Source organism: Pantherophis guttatus, chromosome 2 (genome assembly GCF_059756535.1).
Source record: "Pantherophis guttatus breed Tessera chromosome 2, ASM5975653v1, whole genome shotgun sequence".
In the NCBI taxonomy this organism is placed as follows: Eukaryota; Metazoa; Chordata; class Lepidosauria; order Squamata; family Colubridae; genus Pantherophis; species Pantherophis guttatus.
In genome coordinates, this window is record NC_142064.1 from 249,601,030 (window position 1) to 249,614,041 (window position 13,012).

The 13,012-nt window shown below is 44.7% G+C and overlaps 1 long non-coding RNA gene across 1 annotated transcript; it reads right to left on the minus strand.

Moving 5' to 3' along the window:
- Positions 1-255: 255 nt before the first annotated feature.
- On the minus strand, positions 256-3,633 carry LOC148115583 (uncharacterized). Its single transcript, XR_015731977.1, has 2 exons — positions 2,271-3,633; positions 256-1,103 (listed from the first exon to the last, which is right to left on the minus strand). It is a non-coding gene; the product is annotated as an uncharacterized LOC148115583 (long non-coding RNA).
- Between the last annotated feature and the right edge of the window lie 9,379 nt (positions 3,634-13,012).

Sequence of the window (13,012 nt, forward strand, 5' to 3'; positions counted from 1 at the left end):
TCTTTTTACCAGAGCACAATTCAATTACAAGTTAAAACAAGCTATTGTAACATCAAAGGATTCTAATCTTGGTTTAGTATGGCATAATATTTACCTAATTAAGTTATTAACACATTTCTACATCAAGGCTTTTAACGTAATTGCTTATCAGGTCTGTTTGAGACACAAGCTTAAATAAGAACGAAATTCAGCTTTCCTCCTACAATAGCTGGAATGGCTTTTCAATCACTTCCTTTTTAATATCTTTTTTCCTCATCTAATTATTTACTTGGCTCAGGTTTGACAGATATGAGCAGATAACCTGGGGACCTCCTCCTCTCTCAAATTAGATTATATTATTTCATCAATGCTTTAGTATAAACTCCTGTGGTAGAGCTAAGTATGTAAAATGTTACATAACTGGAATATTATCACTTTGGAGAGTTCTTTTACAACTATAGGTAGTCGTCAAGTTACGACCACAATTGAGTCTCAAATTTCTGTTGCCAAACAAGGCAGTCATTAAGTGACTTTTGCCTCATTTTACAACCTTAACACGGTTGTTAAGTGAATCTGGCTTCCCCATTGACTTTGCTAGTCAGAAGGTTGCAAAGAGTGATCACATGACCCCGGGACACTGCCACCGTCATAAATATGAGTCAGTTGCCGAACGTCTGAGTTTCGATCACATGACCATGGGGAAGCTGAAAGAGTTGTCTGAAAAGTGGTCATAAGTCACTTTTTCCAGTGCCGTTATAATTTGAACGGTCACTAAATGAATGGATGTAAGTCAAGGATTACCTGTATGTCACTTTTCCAGAGGCTGACTAAAAAAACCAAATAAGAAATGTTACAATGTAGGTTGGGCTGACCTGCTAACATGATTACACAACCCTGACATGACAATACAATGCAGGCAATGCTATTTTCTTACATTACCTGCCATTTCTGGTCTAAAGAATTTCTTGAGACATTTTAATCAGTCTTTTTTGGAGATTGACAAGTATTTGATTCATTTTCTCCCACTTGGCACCAGAAGCAGAAGTTTTTCATATATGCGGCATATATTTCTGTTCCTTTTGCGTCACTCACTTTCTTGTTGGACGTGTAAAATAATATTGGATCTATAAAATAATGAAAGAAGCAAAAAGCAATTTAAAAAAGCAAGCAAGAAGATTTTGGCTTTAATATGTTACCAAGTTAAAAAGGATCTTTGCCAAATATCTCATTCCAATATTTTTCCCCCTACAGATATGATCGATCTAATCGAAGAGATGGTTCAGAAGGGTTGATGTATGGAACTTGTTCGGCATTAGGGCTCCTTGGAAGTAAAAATGCTTATTATACCTTCACATTTGTAGCCTTCAAATAAATGAACAAAGTTTGTTTTGTTCAGAAATGAATGACAATGTAGAAAACTCTTCCTCTCTTGTGCAGTGTTGCAAATCAACAGTGGTACAGAGCAGTGGTGGGTTCCAACCAGTGTTACCAATGGTTCTCTTCACGCATGCGCTTTGCGTGTGATTGCTGCAAAGGTAGATATAATGCGGGGGCGGGTGGGAGGGCCCAGTTCACAGTCATAGAGAACTGATTCGTTAACGTCACATCATCACCACTACCAGCTCGCCCGAACCGGGCCGAACCAAGAGCAACCCACCACTGGTACAGAGATAAGTCCTGGTCCCCATTTTCCACTGCTTTAATGCAACCTTTTCCAACCAGTGCCTTTTGGATGGATTGACTGCAATTGTCATGGCTCTCATGCAGAGGTCGTATTCAGCCGGTTCACACAGGTTCGGGCGAACTGGTAGCGGCGATTGTGGGTGGGTCTGCCCACCCGCCCCGGCTCCAAGTCATGCTATTTAGGCACGTTTTTGAGGCCGGGTGCATGCGTGGAAGGCATGCGAGCGAGCAAAGCACATGCGCGGAAGGCTGGGCACGTGCACGGACAGCACACACATAAAGCGAGCACGCGTACAGGGCGAACCGGTGGAAAAGGTAAGTGAAACCCATCCCTGCTCTCATGGCTGGATGAAGTAGAATGGCAGTGCGAGTTAGGTGCAGTGCTTAGAAACCAGAAGATTGTGAGTTCTAGCCCTTAAGCGCGAAAGTCAATGGCCAATCATCAGGATGCTCTGAGTTCTAGTCCTGCCTTAGGCACGAAAGCTGGCTGGCTGGCTGACTGGCTGACTTTGGCTAATCACCAGGAGATTCTGAGTTCTAGTCCTGCCTTAAGCAGAAAAGTAGGCTGAGTGACTTTCGACCAGTCACTCTCTATAAGCCCAACTCACCTCACAGCGTTGTTGTCCCAAAGGTGCTTTTTTCAGGAGACAACTGGATTTTCTTTGTTTTTTCTTTGAAGACGTTTCGCTTCTCATCCAAGAAGCTTCTTCAGCTCTGACTGGATAGTGGGGAATGGAAAGATTTATATTCCTTGCAGACAGCTGGTCATTGGCATCCTTTTAGAGGGTCGTTGAAGCACTTGGAGGTTTATCTGTGTCCTCAGGGTCACCTGAGTAGTACAAATGGTTCCTGTAGCCTGCAATTTTTTTCCCTCTGGAAATCCATTCCTACTCCCACACCATTCAAAGGGTGTTCATCCTAAATTGTATAGCTAAATCTCTACAGACTCACAGCTGCTGTTGTTGTGGGGGAAAATAGGAGGAGGAAGGAATATGATGTACATCTGCTTCCTTGAGTTACTTATGAAGTAATACAGGTGGGATAAAAATCTAATAAATGTGCTAGGAGGGAATGATAGAGTTAACTGAACATATTCTGGAGGACCAGGTACTAGTCTGTAAAAAGATGGATTACAATCCGTAAAGCAGTAGAATATAATCAAATCTTTGGAAAAGAACACAGCTATTTTAAGGATGGTACAATTAAAAAAGAGAAAGGGGAGAGAAAGGCTTTTGAATCTTGTCATTTCTTCCCAATGATCTCATTTTTTTCAGACACCTCCCCCCCCCAATCAACTCCCCCTTCCCAACTACTATTAGTAACACAAAGTGAGGCCTTTCAGCGCCAGCAAAGTCTGCTTCTGCCCAGGCCAGAAAAATTGGTTTAAAAGCAGCTTTCAGCTTTTAAAGGAGAAGCCAGCACCAAATCCAGACATCCCTGCCTTCTTGCTGTACCACACTGCCACCTTGTGGGACAAGCAGCTGCCTACTCAATTAAATTATACTTTCATTTAATTAGCGGGTGTCAGTTTTTACTAACTAAACCCGCACATTTACATTGTGTTTTTCACGCCATGTTAATATTTTAATATGGACTGGCTTGTTCGTTTGGAGGCTTATAAAGTGAATGGAAAAGGAATAAAGCAAGGTTTGCAACGAAGATGGACCAATAACGGACTAATTAGGCCAGACAATAATAAACTAATGAAAGCCAGACAAGGAATAACGGATGGAAACTGATCGAGGAGAGATTCAACCTAGAAATAAGGAGAAATTTTCTGACAGTGAGAAGAATCGGCCAATGGAACAGCTTGCTTTTGGAAGTTGTGGGAGCTTCATCACTGGAAGCTTTCAAGAAGAGACTGGGTCTCCCACTTGGGCAGATGGAGTTGGACTAAATGACTTACAATGTCCCTTCCAACTCTGTTATTCTGTTAATTGAGCCAGTTGGATGTAGCAGTGAAGGTCCTGGCCTAAAAATTAGGAGATGGTGAGTTCTAGCCTCCTCTGGACATGAAAGCAGCTGGGTAGCTTTATTTTTGTTTTGTTTTTTAATTAATTTCAGCAAAAATAAAATACAAAAAAGCAAAAACGTAAGGGGGATAGGGAAAAGAGAGGTTAAAAAAAAGCAGAATCAGGACCACAAAAAGAAAGAAAAAGAGGGAAAGGGGGAAAAAAAAGAATTTTCTTTAGTACAGATATAAAATGCATTAAACATTTAATCTAAAATCAACAACAGTACACAGAAACAATTCTAATCATCAAATCCCAGAATTAAGTTTTCATTTCTCTTTGTTTCTAGCAAGAAGTCATGGTTTCTTTCTTTGTTTCCAGAAGTAGAAAGCAGCCAGGTGACTTTGGACCAGGCACTCTCGCTCAGAATATCCCTCCATCTATTATTCCCTTTTAACAGTTTTTGTCGTTTTTTAGGTGCTTTTAATATTTGTGAATGATGTTTTTAAAATATTATTGTTTTAGTTTTGCTGTATGGCACTCAGCATCACTTGCTTGTGAGATGAGTGGCTCTATAAATTAGATAGATAAATAAATACATAAAATACAGTGTTGCTATCATTGTGGAATGATATGAACCTTCTTAGAAATTCATGCTTATGTTTTTGCTGGAATCCATACCATTCATCTTCTTTAATGCAAGGGACTAGGGAAAAAAATGGCTAGTGCTTTTTATTCTGCAGGTTGAATAGATAATTCTTCTGATCAACAAAGTCTACAGAAAGTTCTAAAGAAGTTTTAGGGTGGCCATGATTATATCTTGAAAACCGCTAATGATGCTGTCAGACCAGCCCTCCTATGAGTCAGTGTGAGTTGGTTGCTCTAGGCAGCTGGTGGGAAGAGATGAAACTGTTGCAACAAGTTAGTAAAGGATATGCCTTGACGTAGGTGGCTCTCTCTGGAATAGGATAGGATAGGATAGGATAGGATAGGATAGGATAGGATAGGATAGGATAGGATAGGATAGGATAGGATAGGATAGGATAGGATAGGATTCAGTGGTGGGTTACTCCCGGTTTGCACCGGTTCGCAAGAACTGGTAGTAAAAAAATTTAGTAGTTCGGAGAACTGGTAATAAGATTGGCTGGCCACGCCCCCGAACCGGTTCCCGGCCAGGTCGCCGCTCGCTTACCCCACCCACCGTCATTGCCCGCATGCAGCCCCGGGACTCCGCCCTTTGCCAGCCAGGAGTGCTGCTGCCAGTCACTCCCATGCACCCGGCTGCCTGCCTGCCTCATCACCGCCACCATGAGGAAAGGCCCCAAAGTTGCGCTGCCTGGGATCCACGTGGGCTGCCGCAGGGAGAAGCCAGGTATGGCTGGGGGGACTCTGCCCGGAGCTGAGCTTGAGGTTGGCAAGAGGAGGAACGTTGCCTCTTAGCCGGCTTGAACTGTCTGCTGCCGCAGCCTGCCACCATCCCCTCTCCCCTGCCAGCTGCTCCTGTGCGAGAACCGCACAGGAGATCTACCAGTGGGGATGTGGTCGCGGTAAGAAATGCGTGAGCCAGGAAGCAGTTATGCTCCCTGGCCAGAGAGGGTTGCACAAACCTTCTGGGAGTTGAAGTCCACCCATCTTCAAGCTACCAAGCTTGAGAAACACTGCTTTAGACAGTTGCTAAAAAATGGGCAAATGACTGTTTTTCAGTTCAGATTGTTGGGACGTCTTTGATATTTAGTCTTATGAATGGTTTAGAATGCTTTATGCAGAGTAATGTATCCATACTTTATTTATTTTAATTTTTACCTATTTTTGGTTTGCCTAAGATTTTTTTTTTTATAACATTGTGATTCTCCTATTGAAGCAGCAATCCTGATGATGCTATAATGGATTTTATCCATACATATCCTTATGATTTATATTGACTGTTTCCTAATATGATTTGATTGCTTATTTGTACCCTATGACTAGCATTAAGTGTTGTACGTTATTATTCTTGACAAATGCATCTTTTCTTTTATGTACACTGAGAGCGTATGGACCAAGACAAATTCCTTGTGTGTCCAATCACACTTGGCCAATAAAGAATTCTATTCTATTCTATTCTATTCTATTCTATTCTATTCTATTCTATTCTATTCTATTCATGCTTGCCTTTCTTCATAATTTTTCCTTACTTTTCCCTTACCTTTTCTTTTCTTTTCTTTTCTTTTCTTTTCTTTTCTTTTCTTTTCTTTTCTTTTCTTTTCTTTTCTTTTCTTTTCTCTTCTTTTATATTGCTCTCTGCCAGTCTGTGGCCATCATACGGTTTAATTTGAATTTGACTATGTTCTTAAGCCATGGCAGTGTTTTTATCTGTAGATCTAAAACGCTCGCCTTCTTCATTTCTGCAGGCTACAGTTTCGGCTAACTCACGAACCACACCGCCCTGCTGTTTTCATTTGTTTGTGTCTTCCTGCCCCCCCCGCCTCCCCCCCCCGCTCCCGCCCCGCAGACTGGAGTCAGCTAATTAATGCTTACAAGGTTGTATATCCAGAAGGCAGAGGTGTAATTGTAAATGCAAGCTAATTTCAAAGGGAAGAGAGTTCCTCCAGATACAACACAAAGTTCACAGGCGAGTCGGTGTTTGTTGTATGAGTCAGAATGAGGTTGAGAGCACGGGAGGGTAGAGCATTCGGCACGCCAGGTGGTCTGTTCACGGACGGCTCTTTCAGTAACAATCTGGCAGGAGTGAGCTGCCAAAAGCTCTTTGTCAAAGCCCAGCTGGCATCATTTGGCTGATCCCCCCCCCCAATGCCAGCACTTTACCTGAGCCAGGTGCATCTCTGGACATTGAGCACTTCTCTGCTTTCATCCTTTGGGCTGTTCACACCAAGCTTGCAGTGCGGGCTGGGAAGGGAGCCCTCCAGCCTGGATCGCAAGGATCAGGAGCAGTGAGTCAACGCAATCTCATCATCATCATCATCATCATCATTATCGGCCTCATGTTTCTGCTTGTCTGCTTGCCTTTTTATGATCCTCCTTTTCCTTTGAGATGACTTTCCAGCCAGGAGCACTTGATGGCCACTCCAAAGATTTGCAGGGTTATTATTATTATTATTTTTGTACAGGTAGTCCTTGATTTACAACAGTTTATTTAGTGACTGCTGGAAGTTACAACAGCAGTGAAAACAGGGATTTATGACCATTTTTCACACTTATGACCAGAGGTGGGTTTCAGCAGGTTCTGACCAGTTCTGGAGAACCGGTAGCGGAAATTTTGAGTAGTTCAGAGAACCGGTAGTAATCCCATCTATTCTCTGCCTCCCAAATCCCAGATGATCAGGAGGAAATGGGAATTTTGCAATAACCTTCCCCTGGAGTGGGGTGAGAACTGCCATCCAGTTCAGGGATTTAGCATTTAGCAACAAGGTAATAGGATTTGTAACCTGGCTGAATTCTAAAACAGACGTGAAAGGGGGCTATGACCATCTCTTTGTTCTGTCCTGAGATTGAACTGGTTCAAGGGACTATCCTTGTTTTTATCCTCAGGAGTTTATTGTTGTTGTTGTTGTTAGTTGCGAAGCCATGTCCGACCCATTGTGAACCCATAGACATCGTTCCTCCAGGCCTTCCTGTCTTCTACCATCCTCTGGAGTCCATTTAAGCTCACACCTACAGCTTCAGTGACTCCATCCAGCCACCTCATTCTCTGTCGTCCCCTTCTTCTGTTGCCCTCAATCTTTCCCAGCATTAGGCTCTTCTCCAGTGAGTCCTTCCTTCTCATTAGGTGGCTAAAGTATTTGAGTTTCATCTTCAGGATCTGGCCTTCTAAAGAGCAGTCAGGGTTGATCTCCTCTAACACTGACCGGTTCGATTGCCTTGCAGTCCAAGAGACTCGCAGGAGTCTTTTCCAGCACCATAGTTCAAAGGCCTCAATTCTTTGGTGCTCAGTCTTTCTTATGGTCCAACTTTCACAGCCATAGATTGCAAAGCAGTTTATTACTGGTCCTAAACATCAAGCAAGGGACTCCTTGTTCTGTTCCTTCAGCTTTTGAATAACTGCTTCGTCTTATTTACATGCAGTAATTAAAAAAAATATTTTTAGCCCGCTGTCCAAGTAAAAAAGCATTCAGAGCATTGAAGAAAAACAAATCAAATCAGGATTAAAATATAATCCACTTTAAAAAACCAAGATTCACCAACCATGTGGAAGGGTGAGAGTCAAAAAGAAAAACAACTAAATAAATCTGGCAAAAGCAATGGGAAAAATACATCAACCAATCCTGGATTTTGATGGCAATTCCATATGAACCCTCTGGATTAGTTGATCCCTTCCTGTTGCCTAGAGTCAATTTATCTCTGGTTCAGTGACTATATACTTGAAATTCAGATTCCCCCCCCTTCTTTTTAATGCTCCAGCTCAGTGGTGAAATCCATTTTTTTTTTAATACCGGTTCTGTGGACGTGGCTTGGTGGGCGTGGTGTGGCTTGGTGGGTGTGACAGAGGAAGGATACTGCAAAATGTCCATTCCCATCCCACTCTGGGGCCAGCCAGAGGTGGTATTTGCCAGTTCTCCGAACTGCTTAAAATTTCTGCTACCGGTTCTCCAGAACCTGTCAGAACCTGCTGGATTTCACCCCTGCTCCAGCTCTTGTGGAAGATCCATTTCCATTTGGAGGAATTCCTATGTCTCCAAGTGCCTGGTTTTCATGTCTTTCAAAGGAGAAAGTAACTTGATATCTTTTAAGCTCCCTCTTTTTGGCTTCCTCACTAGGATTTTATTATGCTTAACATATGGATGGGAAGGTGCCTACAAATGTCTGTTACAGGTAATCCTTGATTTACAACCGTTTGTGGTTTGAAGTTATAACAGCCTCTAAAAAAGTGACTTAAAACCAGTGATGGGATTCAGCCAGTTCGCACCACTTCTGGAGAACCGGTTGTTAACTTTCTGAGCAGTTTGGCAAACTGTTTGTTGGAAGAAATCATTAGGGCAGAGAACCGGTTGTTAAATTACTTGAATCCCATCACTGCTTAAAACCTGTCCTCAAAGTTGCACCACCCACATGTCATGTGATCGCAATTCGGCTACTTGCCCCTGGCTCACATTTATGAGTCATAACTAGTCATAAATATAACCTGACATACATCACCGGCCATTCGGTCAGTGGTTAGAGTTGGGTGACCCCTAAGGAGTGAATTGACTCAGTTCCTAATGGCTTCTTTAGACCAGTAAGGGGACACAGGTTGTCCTCAACTTACAACAGTTTGTTTAGTGACCATTCAAAGTTATGACAGCACTGAAAAAAAGGATTTATGGCTGGTTTTCACATTTATGACTGCTGAGGGATACCCAAGGTCACGTAATCAAAATTCAGACGCTTGGCAACTGACCCATGTTTTATGATGGTTGCAGTGTCCCACAGTCATGTGATCAATTTTTCCATCTTCTTTGTGGCTGTCCCTCAAATATAGGAATTCTTCTATCATGTCTCCCCTAGTCCTTCTTTTCTCTAGACTAGCCATACCCAATTCCTACAATCTTCCCTCATATGTTTTAGTCTCCAGGCCAGTGGTGGGTTCCTCCTGGTTCCTCACGGTTCCGCCGAGCCGGTAGCAGTGACGATATGATGTCACCAAACCGGTTCTGCCCCCCTGCCCCCCACCCCCCCTACCCCCCCACCCCCGCATTATTCTGACCTTTTATTTGGCCCCACTCCCAATCTATTGCTGCCTCCTGAGTCCCAGCTGATGGCTAGAGGGAAAAAAAACTGTTTAAACTCTTGCCGCAGGGCTTCAAAGGGCCGCCCTACAGCTGATCAGTGTTAAAAGCAAACAAATGAGTAGACCGGTGCCTGCAAAAATACATGGGTAGATCAGTGCCTGCAAAAATAAATGGGTAGATCGGTACAGCTCTGCAAGCAGTTAAAAGCCTGGTAGACCAGTACCTCTGCTAAATCCTAAAGAATTGTCACATGACCATCAAGCCACGCCCACAAAATAAGCCACGCCCACAAAACCGGTAGTAAAAAAAATTTAGAACCCACCCCTGCTCCAGGCCTTTAATTATCTTAGTTGCTCTTCTCTGAACATTTTCCAAAGTCCCAACATCTTTTTTGTAATGTGGCGACCAAAACTGGATGCAATATTCCAGGTGTGGTTTTACTAAGGCTTTATAAAGTGGTACTAATAATTCAGGTGATTTTGATTCTATGCCTCTATTTATACAATCAAGGGTTGTATCAGCTTTTCTTTGGTTGCTGCTGCACACTGCTGGCTCATGCTTAAGTGATCGTCCACTAGGACTCCAAGGTCCCTCTCACAGTTACTGTTTTTGAGCCGGGTTTCGCCTAATCTGTACTTCCAACCATCCTTCCAATCAGCCACTGCCGCCTTACCCAGCAGGTCTCTGATCCAATCCCTCCCTTCAACAGAGGGATCAGCCTGGCAGATGACAAGAAGGGAGGGAGAGGCTCCCCACTGCATCACACAACACCTCCTGCCATGAATCTGCTGCTAATTAGACTAAATCACAGGCTTTGTAATCTCCTGAAATAAAATAGCCTGACTGAACAGCTGACAGGCAGACAGGAGGTTGGTCTGTGCAAGTGGGAGCTTTCCTCCACTGCTCTCGTTCCCTGTGAGCTCTGAATCAGCTCAACCCGCCTCCCTCCTGCCACAAGCCGGTATATGGAGAGGCTGGGAGAAGAGGCCGGGACAGGCATTCAGCCGGTCCCTTCAGATCCCCCATGTCTCCAGTTCTATAAAGCAAGTGTAGAAATTTGGCAGATAAAAGAACTTTTGCTACGCTTTTTCCTTGCCAGGATTCTTAGCATTGGCACCTGGGCTGGGAAGGAGACGATGCCCAGGGATTTTGCAGAAGCCAGCAATCCAATTTTGTGGTCAAATTAGCATGGACAGTGCCTGAGGGAAGTTATTCTACTCTTTTCACTCTTTTAGGAGATGTGGTGGCGCAATGGTTAGAATGCAGCATTGCAGGTTAATTCTGCCAACTGCCAGCAGTTCGATTCCGACTGGCTCGACTCAGCCTTCCATCCTTCCGAGGCTGGTAAACTGAGGACCCAGATTGTTGGGGGCAACAGGCTGACTCTGTAAACTGCTTAGAGAGGGCTATAAAGCACTGTGAAGCAGTATATAAGTCTAAGTGCTATTGCTATGCGCGGGCGATCCTCACTTAACAACCACTTGTTAGCAACATTTAAACTGACAGGTGGTACTTATGACTTGTCCTCATACTTATGCCAGTTGCAGTGTTCCCCATGGTCACGTGATTGTTCTCTGGACGCCTGGCACACGGCTCACCATTATGGCATTGTGTGGTCTTGTGATCGCCATTTGCGACCGCCTTTGTTGCCTTACTACAAGCAAGGGGGAATCTGGCAGGAGGTTCTAAATGATGACCATGGGAAGTCCTGTCTTAATGAATGTGTGGGATTCACTTAATGAAAGTGTCAGAATCTGCTGCAAAATGGTGCACTCCCATGATGGTTGCGTTTTGCAGCCCTTCGCTTAGTGACAGAAATTCACTCAGCGAAGTGAGGTTATTAAGCCAGGACTACCTGTACACGACTGCAGCAGAATAGAGATGGAAAGCATCTCTACAATCAACCAATGGGACAGAAGTTGCCTTCAGAAGTTGTGAGAGCTTCATCACTGGAAGCTTTCAAGAAGAGGCTGGACTGACATCGGTCAGAAATGATGAGAAGGACCAAGGAAGACAGGATAGCAGTCTTCCAATATTTGAGGGGCTGTCACAGAGAGGAGGGGGTCAAACTATTTTCCAAGGCACCTAAAGGCCAGACAAGGAATAATGGATGGAAGCTGACCAAGGAGAGATTCAACCTAGAAATAAGGTGAAATTTCCTGACAATGAGAACGATCAACCAATGGAACAGAAGTTGCCTTCGAAAGTTGTGGGAGCTTCATCACTGGAGGCTTTCAAGGAGAAACTGGATTGCCATCTGTCAGAAACGGTGTAGGATCTCCTGCTTGGGCGGGGGGGGGGCTGGACTAGATGACCTACAAGGTTCCTTCCAACTCTGTTATTCTATAAACACTAGGAGACCCCTCCTCTCTTCTGCATCATGAAGAAAACCATTCAGTAGATAGGGATGCAGAACATAACAGATGAAACTCTACGTTTAGCAACTGAACACAAATACTGCTTGTTTTCTCAGCATTGCCAGCTTTGCAGAAGAAGAGGATTGTTCTAAATGCAAATGGGATTGTAAGCAGGATGGGACTCTTCCCATCCTTGCTTACAATCTTTTTGGACTGTGGCCTTCTGGCAGAAGTTACAGAACAATTAAAACTCAGACCACACGTTTTCTGAATAGTTTTTATCCCAGAGCTATAATTGCGCTCAACAATGAACTAAAGGGCCACCATCGGTGAGCTGTTGGACAGCATTACTTGGTCTGCAGCATCCGGTGGTCTGGTGACATCACTCCTCCTTCTCTCAGCCAGGTATGAGAACGTCCTTGGTTCCCAGGCGAAAGTCTTGAGAAAGTATTTTATTTTGAATACACAAGCCCAGCTAACTCTAATCCCCCCTCCCTATCCCTCGCTCCAGTGTGGCAACACTGAAGTTCCTAGATGGCTTCAGACAGGCCAGCTTCAGGGTTGACACATACAGGAGGGGGGTGCGGACCTGGTGGGTGTTACAGAGACCTGGTTGGGGCAGGAGGGGGGGTCCCCCTTGTTGAACTGTGCCCACCAGGTTTCTGCGCATTCCATCAGCCGAGGGCTCAGGGAAGGGGTGGTGTGGTGGCGGTTATCATTAAAGAAGATCTTGGTTCGAAAGAGGCCACTGTTCCTCAGATAGCTGGATGTGAGTCCCTCCTTGTGAAGTGGGGCCATGGGGTACAGATGGGCCTGCTGACTGCGTACCTGGCTCCCTGCCACGTAGTGGTGGCCCTGCCCGAGCTGCTCGACGTGATAGCCGGGGTGACAGTGGATACCCCCAAACTTACGGTCATGACCGAGTGGCTGTGGCTTCCGGCATCCCAATATAGTCAGTTGGTGCCATCGCTGACAATTGGGGGTGAGTCATTGGCCCCCACAGAGAGGGCTCGCAACTTGGGCGTCCTCCTGGATACACGGCTGTCTTTAGAAGAGCATATGACAGCTGTGGCCGGGGGGCTTTTTATCAGGTTCGCCTGATCCGCCAGTTGCGTCCCTTTCTGGATCGGGATGCCTTATGCACAGTTACTCATGCTCTCGTCACATCCCACCTGGACTACTGTAATGCTCTCTACATGGGGCTCCCCTTGAAGAGCACCCGGAGGCTCCAACTGGTCCAGATTGCGACCGCGCGGGTGGTGATGGGGGCGACTCGGCACTCCCATGTAACACCTCTCCTGCACGAGCTGCACTGGCTCCCGGTGGTCTTTCGGGT